We start from the raw sequence: 20,344 nt of genomic DNA on the forward strand, positions 1-20,344 counted from the left end.
ATAGGTCTCTGAAAGTCCTTGTGGGCTATGCAAGTCTCTGAAAGAAGCAATGGGTCAGATTCTTACCTGGAGGAAACAAGCCAACGCTGCCAAAGTGGTCCACAAACAGACATAGTGAACAGTGATTCTGGATATACCCATTGTTTTGTGGAATTCTTCAGCACAGCAGAAGGATACAGAAATGCTTCATCTACATGGTGAATGAAATTGCATAACAACAATTGCTGTGGAGCAGTGGTCATAAAGTTACGCAGCAAGGCAAACTGAGCTTAATCCATCTGCAAGGTAAACATTGGTTTGCCAAGTTTTAAAATTGAACATAAGAAGAAACTGCTGGGTCAGATCAGTGGCCCATCTGGTCCAGCACCCTGTTCCCACAGTGGCTGAACAGTTGCCCTATGGAAACTGGCAAGCAAGATTTGGGCACAAGAGCACTTTGCCCCTCTGTGTTTCCCAGCAACTGGTATTCAGAAGCATTGTTCCCTCCAAGAGAATAGCCATAGTGGACAATAGCCATCAATAACTTTTTCCTCTATAAAACCTCTCCTCCATTCTTGTTCCTGAGCGACTCCTGAATTTGGAGTGTAAAGGGCAATCCTATGGCAAGATCTGCTGAGATGAGTAGCTTAGGATGCAGCAGATTTCTCTCGTAGTATTATGTCTCTGTCCCTGGCTCAGCCGAAGATAAGGTAAAGATAAAGAGACCCCTGACCATTAGGTCCAGTCGTGGCCGACTCTGGGGTTGCAACGCTCATCTCGCTTTACTGGCCAAGGGAGCTGGCGTACAGTTCTGGGTCATGTGGCCAGCATGACTAAGCCGCTTCTGGAGAGCCAGAGCAGTGCACGGAAACACCATTTACCTTCCCGCCAGAGCGGTACCTATTTATCTACTTGCACTTTGACGTGCTTTCGAACTGCTAGGTTGGCAGGAGCAAGGACTGAGCAATGGGAGCTCAACCCGTCGCAAGGATTCGAACCGCTGACCTTCCGATCGGCAAGTCCTAGGCTCTGTGGTTTAACCCACAGCGCCACCCGCATCCCTCAGCCGAAGATAACACACCATAATTTGCTAATTCTGGTTCACCTGGGGCTCAGCCAAAACTGGCTGAGCCAAGGCTACCGTAAATCCCAAACCAGGGACGTGGCAGTGGTGCAGTGTGGTGAAACAAGAGTAGAGGGACTTAGGCTGGAGCCTATGTCCATTCAGCTTGGCCATGTGCCCTGGCAACCCAGCACAGAACACTGTTTTAAAGGCTTGTTTTCCCTCCACCAGCTCCGCTGCTGAATGGGACTTGGATCTTATGCAACTTTACCCTGTCTCAACTGACAGTGGCTTGCTTTACAACAACCTTAGAGTAGTACCTAAGGTGAACATTCCTTTGGAGTGGCGAGTGTCCTGGGCCCTTGCTATTCTGACAATAATCCCCAAAGCAAACAAATAGGAGCCAGGCCTGTCAGTTGGCATGATGTCTAGCTAACTAGGTGAAGAGGGTAGTTGTCGGAAGAACATAGGCTATGCTTTAAAAATAAACAAATGCATTTTATTTTATTAATAAACCAAATAAATCAAAGATAAAGAACATAAATACATACTATTACAGCAGGTTGAAAGCAGCTTTGAACATGTTGTTCCAAAATATTACAAAAAATGCCTATTTCCCTATAAACCTATTAGGCTGATTTATATGAATTATTTTGTAATAAATTAGCTGAATCATAATTACTGTGGACCAAATTTTCTCAATCCATTCAGCTATAGCAGGAGATATGCTCACCCGCTCAACCATTTTTAGCTATTACAATCTTTGCAGCAGTTATAAGGTTAAACAAGATTGCTTGGCCATTTCCCAGAGTAACATATTTTAGATAACCAAGTAGAAATATTTTAGGTCCCATACGTATATGACATCCTAACATATTGGAGATATTAGCCTAAACAGATTTCCAGAATATTTCTACGTGAGAACAATTCTCAAAGGTAATCTGCTTTATTTAATCCACATCTCCAGCATTTATCCGATCCTAACATATATTAAATTTGATTTATAAGGTGTTAAATTTCATTGATAGAGGCCTTTTTGTGTGACAGTACTCACTGGTATAGAGAACTACCACTTCTTCCTTTTCGGTCTCTGGGAGCCATTTTGTGCTGCCACTTTTGCCAATGTATGAGTACCAGCATCTCGTGTGTGTTTTTACCTCCAAACTCACTGAACATATGGTTGTATCCAAAGTTAGCACAATGCGACTTCTATTTCCTTTTCTCCCCCTGAACCCTCACCCTCTGAAGCTGGAGGGCATAGGAGGGGAGAGGAACTCCTATTGTGTGCATGAAAGTCCTTTGCACCAGCAAAGCTGCAGCACTGGATATGTCTCAAAACCAGTAGCCTAGGGCAGGGACGTCCAACCCCCAATAGACAATGATGTATCCATTGTCGCTGGATGGACCAAAGTGGTTGAGCTTTTTTTTTAGGAAGCCAAAATTCTTGAACTTTTGGGGGAAAGGCAAAATTGAGTTGTCGAGCTTTTTTAAGGAAGCCACAGTTGTTATCTTCCCCCTTTTTGGGGGGGATGGGGGAGGAGATCACTAAGGGGCCAAAGATCTAACAGGATCTACCAGGAACAACCTGCAATCTACCAGGAAATCACTATCTACCTGTTGGACATGCCTGGCCTAGGGTGTATTACAAATACAGATACCCAGCATCTTCTGAAATGTTAGCAGTGTCCTTAAAGTACCCATAGCAGGAGCTACGGGTGAGAAAAATAAACACATTGTCCTTGTCATAGCAAGAGTTATGGCCATATTAAGACTGCACATGGCAACAGATTGATAATATTACGCAGCGACTTGCTCAGTTTATGAGGAAGGGAATTTGTCATGAAATCTCCTTTCATAAATCATCAAAACACACACTTAGTAAAAATTTCCTTTTTGTAACCACAGTTTCCCTCTTTCTCAGTATACAAGATAGGTTATGGGGGGAATGAAACCTTGTAAGCCATTTTTGAGCCTTTGAGGAAATCAGTTATTCTTCCTCTCATGGGCATATGAGGACAAGGCATTGTGATATACTGCAATCTGTTCCTGAGAGACTTTGAGGAAAGAATGTTGTCATTGACTGCTAGTTTCCTTCTAGGGTCATTCTCACAACAAAACGAAAATTTCCTTTCTTGACCACAGTTTCGTCTTTCTCTCAAGAGCTTATGAGGATATGTATAGAGCGGTAATGACATGGGGACAAATTTACCACAAACAGGAATCATCTGAAGGCAGGCAAATCTCCCGTTGTGTTTCGCCATATTGAATCATGTTGTTGGCATCCATCTGTCTTGAGAGACAATGGAGTGTGCCTCCAGGGTTGAAGTCAAACCGTTGGAGAATCACAGCGCCTGCCGTGGCTGCAGAGGGTCCTTTTCCTGAAACATACATGTGGTTGTCTGTGGAGAAATTCCAGTGCGCAGCCTCCAGACCACCATCACTCAACGGAGTGCTTCCCAGGAAGTCCGGCTCCAGGGGTGGGGAACCTATTTCAGCCCAAATCACCCTGGTGGAATAGGAAACCATCTTTAATCAATATACACTGTCTTGAGAACAAAAGGCCACAGAGGGGTTAATATATCTGGAGGCTGGGTAGCTTTCTCAAGTTGTGAGCCACGTTTTTTGTTTCCCCTTCTTTTCTTTTTAAAAAAAATATATATTTATACTTTTCAGGTATATATATTTCACTGATTTTACAATCATTTTGACATTTTAAAACTTGACTTCCTTCCCCCTCTTTCTGCAGTTCCTTAAATTTATTTTTAAGATCTCCTGCATATTCAGATTCACTTAACTTATATAACTGCAGGTTATTACAATAATCCTGCCAGTGGTTCTATCTGTTTACAATTTATCTGCAAATATTCAATAAACCATTTCCATTCTTTTATAAAAAATTTGTTATCTTAATTTCTTATTCTTCTGGTAAATTCTGCCATTCCTGCATATCCCATAAGTTTTTGTATCCATTCTTCCTTTGCTGTGACTTCTTCTTCTTTCCATTTTGGGTGAGTAACATTCTTGCCACTGTAGTTGTATACATGAATAAGTTTCTATGCAATTTAGATACAGCGGTACCTCAGTTACATACGCTTCAGGTTACAGACTCCGCTAACCCAGAAATAGTGCTTCAGGTTAAGAACTTTGCTTCAGGATGAAAACAGAAATCGGGCTCCGGTGGCACGGCCGCAGCAGGAGGCCCCATTAGCTAAAGTGGTGCTTCAGGTTAAGAACAGTTTCAGGTTAAGTACGGACCTCAGGAATGAATTAAGTACTTAACCTGAGGTACCACTGTAGTTCTGTCCCTATAATTCCCAAGAGAAAGGCTTCTGGGTGTGTTTATTTACAAACTTTATTTTAAACATCTTTTTAATTTCATTGTATATCATTTCCCAGTAAGCCTTAACCTTACTACAAGACCACAACATATGATAAAAAGAACCTTCTTTTTTTATGTTTCCAACACTTATTGTTTCCCCTTCCTTGCTCGCTTCTGCTTGAGACCTGTCATGGCTGCCCATCTTAAGTAAAAGAAGCTGTTAAAACCTTGTCGCTGTGTCTGTCTTTCCTAGCAATAAGACAAAAGTTCTGCTCTGCAACGTACATAATACCATAGCTGTCAAGCGTCCCTTATTTGGTGGGACAGTCCCTTATCCCAGCGCCATGTCCCGCTGCTCTCCCTTATTGATGATGTCCCTTAATTTCGTTGTCCCCGAGAGGGGGCAGTGACAATAAAGATATTATTATTATTATTATTATTATTATTATTATTATTATTATTATTATTATTATTATTAAATAAGCTATTGAAGGTAATGGGGCCCTTTTCTATGTCCAGCTGTCCTTTGTCAACAACAAATTGTTGCTGTTTTTTGTGTTGAATATATGCTATATGGTAATTTATGGACCTAATAGGTATCTAAAGCCATTTGCACGCAACAAAATATGTATTTTATCAACGTAATTGTTGATCCCTTATTTTCGAGGCTGCTGGTCCCTTATTTTCAAATCTGTAAGTTGACAGCTATGCATAATACCCCAGTCTATATGTACCTAAGTAATAACACGGCAGGTTATTAAATAACAGGAAGCCATGCTTGCTGTTACATGCAAGCTGATTAGGACAGTGTGCCAGCTGAAGTGAGCATGGCCTGGAGATAAGCAAATGATGATGAGCTTTTTTAATCTCACATTCCTAGCATTTGGACCACACTGCATTCTGTCAATCTTCCTTTTCCCCTCTCAAGGCCTTGGGCAGTTCAAATGAAGCTCCAAAGCAAGACAGGAGCTCAAAGTGCCATACCTGGTTCTCGCACACCCAGTTTTAACCCCACAACAACCCTGGGAGATGGGTTCAGCTACGAGACTGTGACTGGCCCTAACATTACCCAGTTAACTTCATGGCTAAGTGTGGCATTTAAGAAACTTGCAGGTATGTGAAGAAGCTCATTCCATCACAAACTCCTTCTTTCACTGCAATATTTCTACTTACTAGAATTCTGTCTGCAACCTTCCTAAGAGGACCTGTTGAACAGGAATATAAGAAAAATTAGGAAAAAACTTATTTTTTGTACAGTGGTACCTCGGGTTACAGACACTTCAGGTTACAAATGCTTCAGGTTACAGACTCCGCTAACCCAGAAATTGTACCTCTGGTTAAGAACTTTGCTTCAGGATGAGAACAGAAATCACGCAGCGGTGGCAGCGAGAGGCCCCATTAGCTAAAGTGGTGCTTCAGGTTAAGAACAGTTTCAGGTTAAAAATGGACCTCCAGAACGAATTAAGTTCTTAACCTGAGGTACCACTGTAATTTGCTTTCTAAAAATGCTAAAGTTTGCTTATTTCCTCTTTTCAAGTACATCTAGCAAAGGATCTAGTATTAAGCCGTCATTTGAAAATGGGTATCTTGGAATGTGCCATTTCATACAATACTGGTGGTTGTGAGGTTTTGTGGTTTGTTTGTTTTTAAACAACTTAATGCAGACCAGCAACAGAAGCGCTTGTCAGTTTCGGTTCTCTCACTTCCTCATGTTTCCATCTTAAAGCTGGTTCTCCACATCTCTGTAGCGATCTGAAAATTCTTTTTTTAAAAATCCTCATGAAAGCTATTCAGTGCTTTGGTGCAAATTTCTCCTCATAAACACATTTGTGTGTGCAGTTTTGACTGACGTGCACATGCTTGCAAGCAATTTATCCTAATATCATTCATTTTCACGCATTGTTTTCACTACTATATTCATTTTTATGAACCCCCCCCCCCAATATATCCATTTTTGTAAACGTTGATTTGTCAGAGAACTGCGATACAAATTTCGGATAAGTGCAAATTTAGAAGAATAGCTGTCGTCATAATGTTTCAGAAAGTGCAATATTGATGGATTTGACTTTAAATGTGAAGTAATCCCCAATGCCTAATACTGACCAAGGTCTTCCAAGGTTTGACATCTAGTGTGATTGCAAGTATAATGTGGATTGTGCTTCAAGGGACGCCAGGCCCACATATTGGGTAGGCCAGAGCCTGAGGAATGGACTGATATGGGAGCAGATGGCCCAACAGATACCTGGGTTCTAAGTTGTGTAGAGCTTTAAAGGTTTCAAGTCAATTCAGAAATATACTGGGAGCAAATACAGTTGCATAAGCGTAGGTGAGGTGTTAAGCAGCCCACCATCTTGAAACTGAATAGTCAGAAATTTCTCCCCTCTTTTACCATCATGTCAGGAAAAGCTGACCACCCAAACAACTGAATCTGTTTGGTCTGAACACCTCGCAAACGCGTCCTGATTTTGTTGTTCAGAAACCAGAGTATGAAGCATCCCCTCTGAAAGCAACAGGCAGAGCCTATAAAAAATATCTAGCTTCCTTTCAATAAATAACCATGGGCTGCCTTCTCAGGCAGGACAAACCATTAGGAGTGCACCAAGCATTCATTTGTTTCAGTGGCGCCAGTATTGAGAAAGGGAGCATTTGGTCAAAAAGCTTTCCCATCCCACCTCACTTGCTGGGAATACAGCTTCTCTGAAGCTTTGTGTCTCTTTTTTGCTCAGCGGTGCTGTTCAGACAAGACTTTAGGGCAGAGTCCCAGAGCCCCATTCGGAAGAATAAGCAGGAAGCTCCCACCCCCAGGCCTGATATAAACAGTGTGATGCTTTGCTTGAACCAAAGATGCAAATATTTCCCCAGCACATGATGTTTGATACCATCAAAGTACAAATGAGTCACTTCAGCAATCTATTCCTCCAGATTTCTGCAGGGCATTGAAACCGTCTGTAGGACAAGACATGCCAAGGGAAATAAAGAATTTATTTATGTATGCTACAACAGCGGCAAGAGTCTTGATAGCACAAAGATGGAAGAATGAGGAAACCCTGACAAAAGAACAGTGGCGAGAGAAATTGATGAACTATGCTGAACTGGCTAAAATGACATATAAATTGCGAGATAAGGACAACTGTGACTTCAGAGAAGAATGGGAACTTTTTAGAAATTACTTTAAAAGACAACAAAATGAACTGGACTCCTTGGCAGGTTTTGAATAAACATACACAAATTTATTGAGGGTTAGTGTAGTAGAGGGTTATTGAGGGTTAATGTAGCCTGGCGTGCTCTGGTCCATGGGGTCACGAAGAGTCGAACACGACTAAATGACTAAACAACAACAACAATGTAGTAGATAGATAATAAAAGGATATATACAATTTTACAGTACGCAGAGAACAACATGAGAAATCAGAGAGAGGAGCTGAGGGAAGTCTTGGGGGGGACTTTAAAATTTTTAATTTTTAATTTTTAATTTTTAATTTTTAATATTTTTTTTAAAAAAGAAACTGTCTGCGGATCAAAAATGTAACAAAGCACGTGCCACGTAAGGCTTGTCAGTGAAGTATGGTGGAGAAGGAGAAGGAGGAGAACGCAGAAGGAGAGCCTGTGGGGAACTTGGAATGACCATTTCTTGACCACTAAGGGAGGGCTGCTTTCCATTAGTGAGTTGCTGGAAGAACCTTATGCATAGCTGTCAAGTGTCCCTTATTTGAAGGGACAGTCCCTTATTCCAGCGCCATGTCCCGCTGCTGTCCCTTATTGATAAATGTTCCTTAAATGTCCCTTAAATGATGTCCCTTAAATTTCAAAGGAAGCAGCTCCTCTCCCTCCCTCCCTGCTGGCGAGGGAGGAGGGAGGCTCCAACTGTGTTGCTTGGCTGTGTTGCTCACCCAATAAGAAGTCTAAGAATGACTGGGGGTGGAGCTTGAATGCCTTGTGTGTGGCTAGTTAATGCAAGCTGAGGGAGTTTTTGAATGCTGGACGCTATTTTGTTGCACGTGCTGCTGAAAACTTTGCAGTGCAATGCCAGGCCGGGGAGCCATCTTAAGTTGAGGCTGCATAGGCCTTGTGGTGCATGTGATTCAGATTCTATTCAGTTGAACCTCTGGTTACAAAGTTGGTTGGGCAGTGTTCTCGAAGCTACCAGCATGAGTTTGACCGGAATGCAGGAGGACAGGAAGACTGGAGTGCCTGGAACAGGTGAGGCTGCAGGTCCCTTATTTTGGCTGCTGGTCCCTTATTTTCAAGGCTGCTGGTCCCTTATTTTCAAATCTGTAAGTTGACAGCTATGACCTTATGCTGGTTCACCAGAGTTATAGCAGGGGGCACAGGAAACATCATAGAACCAGAGAATTGGAAGGGACCTCAAATATCATGAAGTCCATCCTCTGCTGATGTAGCAAACCCATGGCTGCAGCATCCCTGATAATTGGCCACCCAGTGGTCATGAGCTGAGATGGCTGAAGAGCTGTAATGAGCTTAGGAGAGATGTGACTTCCAAGTCAGCTGGTTCCCTTAGTAAAAACACACATGTATCATTTATTTCTCTTTATAAAAACATGTATATCTCAGTTTACTCAATGTGCCCAGAGAATCTCGCTCTCTTTAGATCAGAACTTAAAACAGTAATGAGCTGCCATGGTGTTTGACTGGCTCTGCTGCTGCACCTGCACTGCGCCAATCTCCCTGTCCCGTCTCCATGTTCCTCTTGGTTACTGGCAGCAGGTGAGCGATGCAAAACCAGGTGAGCGATGCAATTCCACCCCGCTCTGCTCCACTAGCTGCTGCTGGAGAGCAGAAGACTAAATCCGTCCGCTTGCACTAGTTTTCCATTTCGAATGGTTCTCTCCCGTTGTGTTTATTTTGGAGCTCTGCATGTGTCCTGATGAATGTGTTTGGTCACGATGACTGGCGAGAAGCCGCCTGATGACTGATTCTTCCTTTTCATCGGGTGGTGATTGGAAGGTTTAAGATTTCCATGGGTGGTGCAAAGGGACTAGTGAATCCATTTAAGAGAAAGAGGATTAGAAAAGAACACGTTCCTGAATAGCATATGCACAAACATAAAACAACACAAAGTTTTGAAGTGTACTGCTTTTCCAACTGCATTTTATGAAATTTCTACGTTTTTATACAATCCAATACACAATTTCATTTTTTCCTTTATTTTGTGTTGACCCCACCCCACCCCATTTTCCATGGAGTTGTTTCTCCTCTTCTGCTGCCCCCTGTAAAAGACTGTTTGTTAAATCATAACCACAGTTCTATCATCTAGTTACAGTGGTACCTCAGGTTACATACGCTTCAGGTTACATACGCTTCAGGTTACAGACTCCGCTAACCCAGAAATAGTACCTCAAGTTAAGAACTTTGCTTCAGGATGAGAACAGAAATCGAGGCCCCATTAGCTAAAGTGGTGCTTCAGGTTAAGAACAGTTTCAGGTTAAGAACGGACCTCCAGAACGAATTAAGTTCTTAACCCGAGGCACCACTGTACTTCTGTTGCTCATAGTTCAAATCCTGATCGCAAAGTCATCGTAACTATAGTATTTCTTTAATTAGCAGTTTTGAAGTGTACGGCTAGTTGGGCATTGACGAATATCTGATAAAAATTCTGCCAATTAGCTACAAGGTGAAGTTTAAGGTGCTGGTATCAGTGTACAAAGCCCTAGAAAGCTTGGAACCAGGCTACCTCAAAGATCGCCTCATCCACATCATCTTCTTTTTATATGCAAATGTTTAAACTGTTTTTTAATATGTGGAATTGTTTTATATATCTATTTATGTTACTTAATTCACAAAATGTATACACCACTTAACTGTTAAATCCTCAAAGCAGGTTCCAAAAGATAAAACGGTAAAATAAGCAAAAATTCACAACCATCCTTTAAAATATACATGTTAAAATATTAAAACAAATTCATCTTTTGAAGCATCTGGGGAGACTTGTCGAAGCAAGAATGTTTTAGCAGGCACCAAAAACATATGTCATTATATTGTACATCACTTCCAGGTGGCTTCATGAAATGAAATGAAATAAAATTGTTGTTGTTGTTGTTAGCCAAGTGTAGGTACTTCGTAATGCATTCTTTGTATGCACAATGGGGCTGAGAATATCATGTATTCCCAACAGCAAATATTTTAGCATGGGAGATGTCCACATGAAGCCTTAGAATCACATTCAGAAATGAAAAATCTGCTTTTTCCTGGTGATCCCATCTTGCTGATTCAGCTTAGGCACTTGAGTTAAGTCCTTGGTTATGCTGTGCAATTCTCCAGGAAAACAAGCAACTGATATTTAACAGAACGTAACAGAAGTTGTGGGTAGCTATAGAAAAAGTGCCCTGCAAAATAACTATAATTTGGTTTTGTTTATTTGGAACAAAACTTTTGACTAAGTGCTAAAGTCCACCATAACAACAGAGGTCATGAGATGAAGGCCTACCTTCTGTGAATGTTGCTTACATGAAAGTGGCAGGAACAGAGAGACTGAAAACATTTCTGTTGTCTCTCAAATATGGTACCCTTCAGTCAGCTCTTCAAAAGCCATGTGAATCCAAACGAAATCTATGAGACCGTCAGCCCACTATTACACAAATATGTGTTCTCAGTTGCCTGCATTTGCTTGGCAACATAGATTGCAGAAGTGGAAAAAGAAAAAACCAGCAACACCCCACCCCTAAGCATTGGTGCAAAATGTCTCAGTGAGCGCTGAGCATGCTCACTGGACACAGAATGCCATTTCTTTATTGGCAGGGGGACATAAATGGAGGCAGCACTCAACTCTGCACTAGTGTGGATAATTCAAAGAATACAGAGCAACAACACCACCAAGGCAACAACAACAACAAAAACAACAATTTATTATTTATACCACGCCCATCTGGCTAAGTTTCCCCATCTACTCTGGGCATCCATGAGCCTGCACCCCTGGTAGGGGACAACCTAGCCCACCTCTAGGTATCCCCCTGATTGTCTCTTGCCTATTTCCCCTTCCCTACCCGTCCTCCAGCTCAGTCATGTTTTCCTTGCATCCAATTTACGAGATTGCCTGCAGGGAAATGGCAGGCCTTACAGGGGGTGGTCAGCAGAGAGGGGAAGATTTAAGCACATCCCACCCAGCCAAGTAAAGGTGAGCTCCTTTACTTCAACCTTCCGCATCCTGGTTCATTCCAAATGTTTGGAATCAGCCCCAGCCATCATGACCAACAGCCAGGGATGGTGGGATCTACATCCCAAAACATGTGGAGAACGCCAAGCTGATCAAAGATGCCTTACAGGGGAAATACAGGATTGAGAAACTCTTGTTTGCATCATAATATACTGTATATATAGTGCCACCCTAAATTAACTGGGGGATTTCTTTTTGAGTAAATGACTGGTGATCGTCTCTGCCAAATCTAAACACAGTGACAGGGTGTTGTGCTTTTAGTGAACTTCTGACACATGAAGGAAGGCTGGAAATTCCATGACTAGACGCCAGGACTTCCACTGTCAGGATTCTACCCTTTCCTTTAAAGCCCTCTAGTGCCTGCCATCTTGTGCCTTCCAGTTCCTTGTGCTATTTCTTTCGAGGTTTGGGAAAGATACTTGATTCAGTTCATATTTAAATGTGAATCTGCCGAATCCTTACTTTCTGAAGCAGTACGTGAATTGAAACAGCCACCCTTTGAAATTTGCGCTTCTCCGAATATGTTGCACTTTTCCGAGAGAGTGTGTGTGTAAAAATAACATACAAAAATGCATTCTATTGGGGAAATCACTTTGCAAAAATGTGCATATTAGGAAACCCACATTAAAATGCTGACAATTTTTCACGAGATTTCAAAATAATAAATAAATCGCATACAGTGGTACCTCGGGTTAGGTACTTAATTCGTTCCGTAGGTCCATTCTTAACCTGAAACTGTTCTTAACCTGAAGCACCACTTTAGCTAATGGGGCCTCCCGCTACTGCTGCACCGCCACTGCACGATTTCTGTTCTCATCCTGAAGCAAAGTTCTTAACCCGAGGTAATATTCTGGGTTAGCGGAGTCTGTAACCTGAAGCGTCTGTAACCTGAAGCGTCTGTAACCCGAGGTACCACTGTACTAATATGGAAATGTGAAGAACTGAACTGATCCCTAATCACTTTGGGGATGAGACTAATGCTTAATTATGCTCTAAAACCCCAATTAAACATACGGTCAGGATGAAAAAGACAGAGAGCAGGAGGCACCATGGTAAAACATCTGCCTTTTGTCCTGGTAGTCTTGGGTTCAATCCCTGGCATCTGCAGATGGGGCTGGGAGTGACCTGATGTAAGTGGCCTAATTCAGTGTAAGAGAGCTTCCTATATTCCCAATCCCACTCAAAAACAGCCACAGCCAGGAAGCATCCTAATTCATCAGAATTACATTTCAATTTTTCATTTAGCCTAAATCCAGGACAGCACTACATTCCATGTGGCTGTGGTAAACGCCAGTGCTTTCTCGAGTTGCCCACTGCAATTCTTTTTCTGTATTTAGGCGGTCAGTTGAATAAAAGGGAGCTGGGATATACTGTACACCATCCTGATTTCAAAAGGTCATCCCAACTGCTGGGTGGGATTACCCAGAGTTCTGGAGTGTGTTGCCAGCGATATGCTGATGATTCACGGCTCTGCTTCTCCTCCACATCTGCAGGTGTGGCAGTGGACGTGCTAGACCAAAGTCCTACCTCAGTCATGGGCTGGATTACAGTCATTCAGCTGAAGCTTATTCTAGATAAGGCTGAAGTGCTGTTAGTGGGTGCTTCCCTTGGCTGGCTGGTGCATGGCCTGCCTTGAATGGGGTTACCTACCCTCTGAAGGAGCAGGTGCCAGTGTAACTGGATATCCAAGCTGCTTCAGTCGCAAAGTGCCTTCCATCAGCTTCAGCTGGTGATGCAGCTACTTCCCTATCTGGCCAGGGATAGCCTAACTTCTGTTGTCCACACCCTGATAGGATAGATTACTGCAATGGATGATATATGGGATTGCCTTCAAAGATACGTTCGGAAACTGCTGGTGGTGCAGAATTTGACAGTCAGGCTCTTGAACAGGGCAAAACAGTCCAAGCATAGAAATCCAATTCTGGCACAACTGCTCCCAATTCAAAGTGCTGGTTTTGACTTCTTCTTCTTTAGTTCTTTTCATCAGTTTGTTTGTTTGTAAATTTTATTTTCTGTTTTTTCATTTTACAGTTGACGTAGTCATGACAGTTTTTGTCTTTTACAATCTAAAGAGAGAGAAAAGAAGAGAAAAAGAACTCCTCCAACCTCGACTTCCTTCCCCTTCCTTTTGTGATTCCATGTAATATATCTTATTCCTATCACACCTCCAAGTTTACCCTATTTATCATTTATTCTTTTAATTTTATAAAACAAATAATTACTGCGAATGTTTGCGTCAGTCCTGCTAATGTTTTTAGTTGTGTACAACAGATTTTCAATTCTTCAATAAAGCATTTCCATTCCAAATCAAAATGTCTCTTTTCTTGATTTCTTAACCTTCTGGTAAGTTTTGCCATTTCTGCATATTCCAATAGTTTCTCTTGCCAGTCTTCTTTTGTTGGGTTTGTTTCTTCTTTCCATTTCTGGGCAAACACCATTCGAGCAGCCGTGGTCACGTACATAAATAAAACCTTTTTTCTTTTGGCATCTCTATTCCTAAAAGGAAAGCTTCTGGCTTCTTTACAAAAGTTATTTTAATATTTTTTTTCAATTCATAAACCATTTCCCAGAATGCTTTCCTCCTCTTACATAGGAAAAAATGTATCTTCTTTCTCCTTACATTTCCAACAAGTATTTGATTGCAATTTATAATTTTTTGCTAGCTTACTAGATGTCAGGTACCATCTATACATCATCTTCATATAATTTTCCTTTATTCCAAAACAAGCTGTAAATTTTAAGTCTACATTCCACAATCGCTCCTATGCTGACAATTCTATATAGTGTCCTATATCCATTCCCCAATGTATCATTGTTGACTTTTGTTTGCCAAACCATTTTATACATTTTTGACATTACCTTCTTATTGTTATCTAGTAGATCTCTTTCTCTCTGTGTGTCTTATAAAGCCTCTCCCCCTTTTTTCTTTTTTTTTAACAGGTGGCACTGGTGCTATGGAATTCACTCCCAACTGGAATATGAGATAAGCCGTCTGTACTGGCATTCTGCCAGCTTTTAAGCTTAAATGCACATGTATTCCCTTAATCACTCAAGTTGAGTCTCCTGTTTTAATTGCTTTGTTGTTTTAATGGGATTGTTTTATTGCATCTTTTACTTCTAGAGCTTTATCTTTTAAGATTTTAATGGGATAGTTTTATTGTACATTCTAATTATGGATGTTTATAATTTAATACATGTCTGATTGATTTTTTACACATTTAAGCGCGTGCTCTCTCTGTGTGTGTCAGGATGCTGTCAGTGGCTCCCGGCTGGTTGCCCAGGAAAGCATAAAGACAAGGGAAAGTTTCTTACCATCCTTTTTTATCCAATAATTACAGAGAGAGGCTATAGAACCCAGCCTCTTGGACAATGGCATTGTCCCAAGTGAATCTCCAGCCACCCATCTCTCCCACTTCCTCATTCGCCAATCTCAGCATCTCTTCTATGGGTGCTGCTACATGCTCTCTGTCTTTGAGCTCTTTGCTCTCCTACTTCTAAGGCTCACCAGGTTCTGGGAGATGGAGGGTCTGGAATGCTTTCTAAAGACACTGTATCAGTCAGTTGCTGTTCCGGTCCTGCCTCCTCTTCTCCAATTATTTCCCAACTTTCTCCCTCACCTCCCTCAAACCCCTGATGTAAATCTATACTGTCTTCCTCTTCCTCCTCCCTGGAAGGGTCAGGATGGGGAGGCGGTCTCCACCATGCCTCCTCTGCCCAGTCCCTAACAATATATATAATTTATTATATGGGGTTCTGGTTTGAACAGAGTGCACCTCTTAACCCAGCTTAGCTAGGCTTAGTTCCTTCTAGGCACAGTTGGAATTTCTTTGTAAATCTCCCCACCCTGCTCTAATCATCCTTCTCTTCTTTCTCTTGACTGGCCTTCTTATCATCTTCACTGTGCCAATACATTTCTCGTCACTAAACCTATCATAGTTACTTATTCAACTGTCCTGGAAAAACCAGCACATCCTGTTTTTTCTCGTGAGAGCACAGTGGCCATTTTGGGTGCCTCAATCTCTCGTGATTTTGCACTGTGACACCCCCCTCCCCCGGAAAAAGTGATTTTTTTAGGGCTGCAATCTTGCACAACATCCCAAAATGTGCATTTTAAGGCACCGTGACACAAAACTCTCACTTTTTGAGGGTGAGGGGAATCAGGTGAAATTTACATGAGACTATGGCACCCCAAATGGCTGCTGTTACCTCATGAAGAAAAAATGGGAAAATGTTGTCCCAAAAGATGGCGTCCTGATTTTTCCCTTCGGCATGTTGGAGGATATATTCTAAGTTCCACACCTGCCCCAACCCCATGATTTCAATTTTGCTGCCCTTTCTCTCTGGGGCTTACTGCTTCCCAGCATCCATACCTCTCTCTCCTGGCACTTGCCTAAACTGGCCAATATTTCTTCAATTTAATCTAATACCTACGCAGATGTTACCTGTTGATGCATGTAAATATGATGATGATGGAGATGTTTCAAAGCTTTGGATATTTGGTTTAAATCAGCTATTGTTATCTGCTAATCCACCTTGGGCACTGTGACCAAAATTTGAGCATGAGTTGAATTGAATTAACGAATTAATGGAACCAAACAAAACACACCACGATACCTGAGACACATGGGTATTTCCAAGCATGGAATTATTTTAATGAATGAATGTTTCCGGGCCTTTTCTGGCATTTCCCAAACCCAGCATCATAGATCAGATGTCTTCTTTGGAAAGGATTTTGGCAGAAAAGACCCTGTCTGGCAACCCTTCTGGAACTTGACATGTTACTCAGATGCTGATGACAAAGATCGGTTCTCATTAATAACAGCTCACTGGATCTCTAAAATTCTGTCGATTACTAAATTGTCTGGATTTTTTATCCTGCAGCAATCATGTCTCCTTCACCTGGGACCTACAGAAAATATTTTCCCTTTTCTCAGCTGGTAGAGCATGAGACTTCATCTTAGGGTTGTGGGTTCAACCCAAAATTGGACGAAAAGATTCCTGCATCCATTGAAGGGAGAGTTGAACTACATGACTCTTGTGGTCTCTTCCAACTCTATGAAATGGAGTTGCCATCCAGCTCAGAGCTGGTGAAGCTGAATGCTGAAAGACCTAGGGCTGGCAAGAGAAAGTACTTTTTTGAACAGTGCATAAACAAGGGGTAGTGCTGATGGCCAACAGTTTGGAGGGCTTTAAAAGAAGATTAGAAAATTCGTGGATGTGAAAGCTGTCAATAGCCACAATGGCCTATATTCTATCTCCATTGCTAGAAGCAATATGATTCTAAATACCAGTCACTGGAAACTGCAGGAGGGGAGGCTGGTGTGGCATTCAGATCCTGTTGCGTGTCGAGGTCCCCAAGCCACCCCAATAAAGTACAATTCACACAGAATTTTTGTTTAAGGCTTTTGGCATAATTTTGGCCACAACTTTATTAAAATACAAAAAATATGAGTGGCATTGGTTGTGACTCTCTGACCCCGCATGGGGACAGACTGGCATTCGCACGCCCACGAAGTCAGAAAGGGAAAACATTTTGGGGAGAAAGATGGAGCTGGGAACCATGCCCTCATCTCTCCCCAAATGCTCCCAGGGGCTCTTGCGTGGCCCTAGCCACTTGACAGGGGTTCAAACAAAAGCATGGTGAGCCCCTGGATTCCTTTAATGGAATACCCTTGCAGCAGCAGCATTGGAAGGACAGGCACAGCCAATCCATGCCCCTCCACCAACCAATTCATAAAACCAATGTCTAACCGCAGCTTTACAAGTTGTGACAATTTGCTACGCAGTAGGCAAAAACCAAATGGCACCAGCCAATCAGCCAAATGGGCAAAATTCCTACTGGGCTCCTGCCACAAAAGCAGATGACCCCATGACAGGCATAGCAAGGTCAATGCAAACAACCTAAATATAGGGAGGGTGGGCGGGTGATCTGATGCGCACAGCTAAAAGAAGAAGCTCAACGCTGCGTGCAGGGAATAAAAGCCTTCTTGGCTGTCAATCAGAAAATGGCAACATCAAATTCTCCCCAACGACAAGAGGAGCCCAATCGCAAAGGTGGCCAACTACTTTTTCCCGCCCAGCAACAGTGAGGTGTCTTGTTAGACCCCACTGCAACACGCGCTCTCCATGAAGGAGAACACGCTTTGTGAGAAAGGTCCCCATTTCCCACAAACCTGGCAGGGCTGGACACCAACAGCTGTGAGAAGGGCAGAGGCACCAACTCTCTGCTGGGTAGGGCAGAGTTTAGGCTAAAACCAAGGGCTTGGTGCCTGCTTCTTTGGAGCCCAGACCCTGAAGGGGGACAGAGTTGGTCTGAAAAAAGTGTTCCCACACAGTTAAAAGTTATAGAATCATAGAACCATATAATTGTAGAATTCTAGAGTAGCTAGAGCATCCATGACAGATGGCCATCCAACCTCTGCTTAAAAAGCTCCAAGGAAGGAGAGCCCACAACCTCCTGAGGGAGACCCTTCCAGTGTCGAACGGCTCTTACTGTCAGAACATTCTTCCTGATGTTTAGTCGGCATCTCCTTTCTTGTAACTTGAAGCTGTTGGTTCGAGTCCTACCCTCCAGAGCAGGAGAAAACAAGCTTGTTTTCTCTTCCATGTGACAGCCCTTAAGATATTTGAAGATGGCTATCGGGGTGCCAACTTGAATAAAATATTGGCGGGGGAATGGACAGGTAAGTCCCACCCCACATAATCAATCACATGATGCAGTACATGCACGGCCCCCTCAATTTTTTATTGGTGGGGCAAAGACCCCTTCGCCCCTAGGAGTTGGCTCCTATGATGGCTATCGTATCTCCTCTCATCCTCTTTTGCAGACTAAACACACCCAGCTCCTTCAACTGTTCCTCAAGTCTTTAGGGGAGAGAAATAGACTTGAATTTCTTTAGTTACTTTAAGGAATTTCAGGGAGAAGCACCCAACTTCCAAGGCGCTGTTGAACGTGGTGAGATACTGTGCTTCAGTACTTATTTCCGTTGTCTTAGTAAGGTACCTCTCTCTGTCCCTTTCTTTACATGACTACCGGCACATTAAGATTGCCAGCTTCTGAAGGGGTGTGTGAGAGGAAGAGTCAAATTCAAATTCAAAATCCTTTATTAGGCATAACACGAGAGGAAGAGTCAAGGCTGCGTTTTCCAGTCCTCCACACCTTGCAAACTGCCTCACCTGCTCCCTCGCCGACTCCCTCCTTGGCACCACAGGTGTGCCAGGAAGAGGCGTGAGGGGATTTCTGGCCCTATCCGAGCCTCCTGAGCAGTCAGAAAGGGGTTCCTCTGAGTCAGTTCCTGCATGAAGAGGCCTGTGTTTACATGCTGCCATCTGTGAAATGCTGCAGGCAGCCACAACTATGCTGACTGTAAACTGCGAGGCTCTATGTGTGTATTTGTGTGTGCCTCTTCATGAGTATGTTGTCATCTTTAGGTGACCTTTTCATGTACGAAATGGATGTGTAGAGTGTGGGCACACACTTCTGGTGTCCTCTTGGACTGCTGCTTGAAAGGCTTTCCAATTGTACATTATCTATTGGGGGGGGGTAAATTACATTTGATAGGCTTCAGCTTGTACCCTTCTAGACAAAAACAAAGGGCGAGATCCAGAGCTTTGTTTCAGCTGGAACTCAGTTCCGGCACCTCTCCGATGGGCGCCGTTGCCATTATAAGAGAACAAGGGAGGTGTTCATGGTGAGTTCTGGCAACTCTTTTTCTAGAATAATAGCAAGATCCAATGTCAAGCGAGTGCCTAAAGTAAGAGAGTTGGCGTTGTTGTGCAAAGTACTTTCATTGTGCCATCAATGGCACAAGAGGAAGTAGTGGAAGACTACAAAACAATACAGATGTTTACACTGGTCCAATCTGTCCAATGGACTTGGCTGTTTCGCCACACTAGGAGAATAACTCCGGCTAGTATAATGGCTGTTGCATTAGTGGACTGTCCCAATTGGTTCTCCATTATTTCACAAGGTAAACACACACACACAGACACAGACTCACCTCATAAGGGGGCCTAATTTGACCCAAGTCTCAGCTCTAGAACGCAGGAAGTATTTTTCTTTTTAAGTCTTCATCTGAGCATGTGCAGAGCGCATGCCCTCCCCCATTTTCTCATCTTCATTAATTTGGCATTAAGGGGCTTCTAGCTGGTTCCGAGTGCTTATACTTTTCTTTTTAACGATTCATCTTTGCCACACAATCTTTCTACAGTGATGTTTGGAAGGACATGTGTAGGGAGACTAGCTGGGAATCACAGACAGCTGCTATGCTCAGGTCCTGCTTGTCGGTTTCCCATAGGCATCTGGCTGGTGACTGTGAGCACAAGATGCTGTTCTAGAGAGATGTTTGACCTGATTTAGTTCAGCTCTTTCTTGGGTTCTTATCTCCCAGTCGGAAGTTTCTATACTGCCTGTGTCTGGAATTAGTCAGATCCTCTCCTGATACTCTTTACAAAGTGCAACCTGTGGGTGTTGCCAAAGCCTTTTCAGCCTTGGGATGGGCACATTCAGGTTACTGGATTGCTGGACATGAGACTCTCCATGAAAGTTCTCCAGAAACAGCCTGAGGGCAAAGTACATATTCCACAGAATGAGTTCATGGAAAGCAGCCAAAATGATAAATGGGTTGGAGCGGCACTCGTATCAGGAAATATTTGTGGCCTTTTAGTTTAGAGAAAAAGCAAGTAAGAGGGGACATGGTATGGATGAATAAAATTATGCCAAAGATTAAAGTGTGTGTGTGTGAAGTGATAGAGTCCAAAATCAAAGAAAATATTTGCCCCCAAACTATGTCATGACTGTCTATAATACCTT

Source organism: Podarcis melisellensis, assembly GCF_964234715.1.
Source record: "Podarcis melisellensis genome assembly, chromosome: 4".
In the NCBI taxonomy this organism is placed as follows: domain Eukaryota; kingdom Metazoa; phylum Chordata; class Lepidosauria; order Squamata; family Lacertidae; genus Podarcis; species Podarcis melisellensis.